Source organism: Pinus tabuliformis, chromosome 1_1, assembly GCF_031772625.1.
Source record: "Pinus tabuliformis cultivar Carrire ecotype Pingquan chromosome 1_1, CPIR1, whole genome shotgun sequence".
In the NCBI taxonomy this organism is placed as follows: Eukaryota; Viridiplantae; Streptophyta; class Pinopsida; order Pinales; family Pinaceae; genus Pinus; species Pinus tabuliformis.
Genome location: NC_142297.1, coordinates 582,443,511 through 582,446,515, shown reverse-complemented (window position 1 = coordinate 582,446,515; position 3,005 = coordinate 582,443,511).

Below are 3,005 nucleotides of genomic sequence, written 5' to 3'. Positions count from 1 at the left end.
TGCACGGTTTGCAAGATATGGTCAAATCAATTTGTGCCCTATTTCACCCTTCACGCTACCCAACGTTGCAACAAAAACATATGCCACAAACTCATTTTAAGGCCAAATTGAGTGTTTCGAAAGGGAAATGGTGTATTTTTACCTTTCTTACTGCCACATACCCTCATAATCCCATTTTGATGAAGAAAAGATTTTGTTGTGGAAACATACAGAAATCTGACCTAATTTGTGCACAGTGATGAAAAATGAAAATCCACCTTAAAAACTTGCTGAAAATTCCTAGAAAATTGCACTTTTTGAAAATTTTGCCTGTGTGTATCTCAATTTACCATATTTTGAGAAAACCCAGTAGCTCAGAATTTTTTATTTCTACTCCAATCTCTTGCAATATTTGTGCCAAAATTGCCTCTGGAACAAGCTGCTACAGCAAAAAAAAAAGTTGTTACAGCAATAGCTGCAGAAACTACAACTTTTCGTAGTTGTTGCAGAAAATGTCATTTTTTGCAAAAAGTTGTTTTCTCCAAGTTTGAACTGCTGATTTGGATTGTGTATTGCATGCTAAAGTAGAAACCATGAAACATAATGCATATTGACTAAAATAGACCCAATTTTATTGTTTTGCTTGAAAATGAAATGAATTAAAACGAGTTGCAATAGTGCCATCATGATGTTGTTGAATGAAAACAAGATGAACATGCTGATACAAGAAACCAATAAAATCTACTGCTGCAAGTTTTTGTTGATTCCAGAACCATATAGTCTTCATCAAAACAAAAATTCATTGTACAATTGTTACCATGTGAATGAGTGTGTCGAAGTTGAGCATGGGAATAAATCATTGGATTACCGATCAATGATGAAAATCGTTAACCGATGCGAGACAACTCACTAATAATGTAAATGAGTGTCAAGGTACCTAAGTGCATCTTGACAGGGACGAATGAATGTGTTGAAGTCAAGTCACTTGCAAGATATGACAATCAAGAAACATTGTTGCAATCCCATTGTTGTCAACGAGAAGGCTTGACATTGATGTATGCAAGTTCCAAGGCACTCAAATTAATCTCTGATCTTGATCCCAAATAAGGTGTTGAGGTCAATGGTACAAGATTTGTTGGAAGGTGGGCCTTAAGGAATCCCACATCATTCCACCTCAAGCATAGTGTTGGTTTTCAGATACGAATCATACAATTAACTCAATTCCACATTAATTGTCAACCCGGGGCTTGAATGGTTATTTCAAGGTTGTCATGCAAGGTATATGCAGGCCACAGTTTCCCTACCCAGCATTGAAAATTCAATCATAAACATAACAATGTGTAACAACAAGTAATAATTGTAACAACAATCATAGTAACAACAAGTTAAGACTCATAGCAACACACTGATAAATCATTACACAACAAGAAAATAATGCAATAGAAATAAACCTACGCACACAACTAATCCAACAACACCTGGTCAGGAGAGTGGGCCCAACTCCCTGATCAAGGCTGCAAAAATATCAAGAACTATGAAATGCTCAGAAGATTAGAAATTGCATTAATCAAAATAACATTACAAAGGTCTATTGTTACAACTCAGAATTCTCATGTATCTCTTAGCGGTGGCTTTCCCAACCCCATAACACTACTTATACATTTCATTTAACAATGGACAATTCCTAAGATTACGGTAGTTGTCTTCCTACAAATACATAGTGATTCTCAAGATACAACAAAATATAAAGATAACACTTGTGATGGTCGATAAGTTGAACCACCATTATAGTTGATATCCAAAGATAACACTACCATCTCGATAGTCATCATACATTAAATCATGGTCTTGATCATCATTCCTTCGAATCTACAAGGAAACTTAAGTTAGCAATTCACTTTAGGAAATAATCTCCTACCACTACACTTCATCGATTAATAATTCACAAAGACATGATAATAGGTATACCTTTGTTGTTTAGAATACAAATCAACCAACAAGGATATGAACTGAGTACATGAAAGGGATCAAAAGGTGGGTAAAAAGTAGGCAAATTTAGCAACCAACATCTCCCCCCAACTAGCCTTTCTGCATGTCCTCGTGTAGCTCGTCTTCTGTGAAGATCTGCGTTAGAGCTACTGTGGTCAGCATAAAGTTGTGCAAGGTCATATCTCACGGCCATTTTTGTTCCAGGAACCTTATATCCATCTATGTGAAGGACTTCTTTCCACCAATCCTTGTCTACCACATAAGTTGGTGTGTACTGCTCGGCTAGCAGCCAAATAATGGGAAATTGAAATCTTAGACCCATCCATTGGGTCCCACAATGTTGAATACATGCAATATATCATGGTATTCTTTCCAAATCCTGAACAAAATTAGGGGCCCCAAAAGGTTCGCGTGTCCTTATTGTTGATGATGACAACATCCATCATTTCTGATAGTTGTCTCGGGCCTCCTCTTGACAAGTAAAAATATGCTTTGTACACATGTCAGTGCACCACTTATGTGTTGCCAGCATCTAACCCTTCCATCCTTCTATTTCCAAGAAGGTACGATGTTTGTTAAAAATATTCACAGCCTGACAATGCTCCATTCGAATTACAAGTGGCATGTTCGCTTAGTTCTCTTCGAACATGTCGAAGGATTTATTCCATTTAACATGGTTAATTATGAAGGAGGTGAAGGCTCTTAGCTGGATATCCCCCACATATGGCACTGGATTGAATGATTTATCGTTCCCCAGAAAATAAACATGCATGTAGAGTTCGCACATTAAGTGTTGGTTCAGGATATTGTGACACCTCAGGATCCGTAAAAACTATATCGGATTTTGGTTTCATGGCTTATCTCCTGATGGATGCTCTCCACATGGAAGAAAAAGTATTTTTCGTGGAGGAACAAAGCATAACTATGAGCAGGAGGTAGGCACGCCATCGTCAGTTGCACCAAAGAAAACATTTCATCTTTGTCAACCTTCATTAGTTGCACTTTCTCTTCTAATTCCTCAATATTTTTCTATTGCT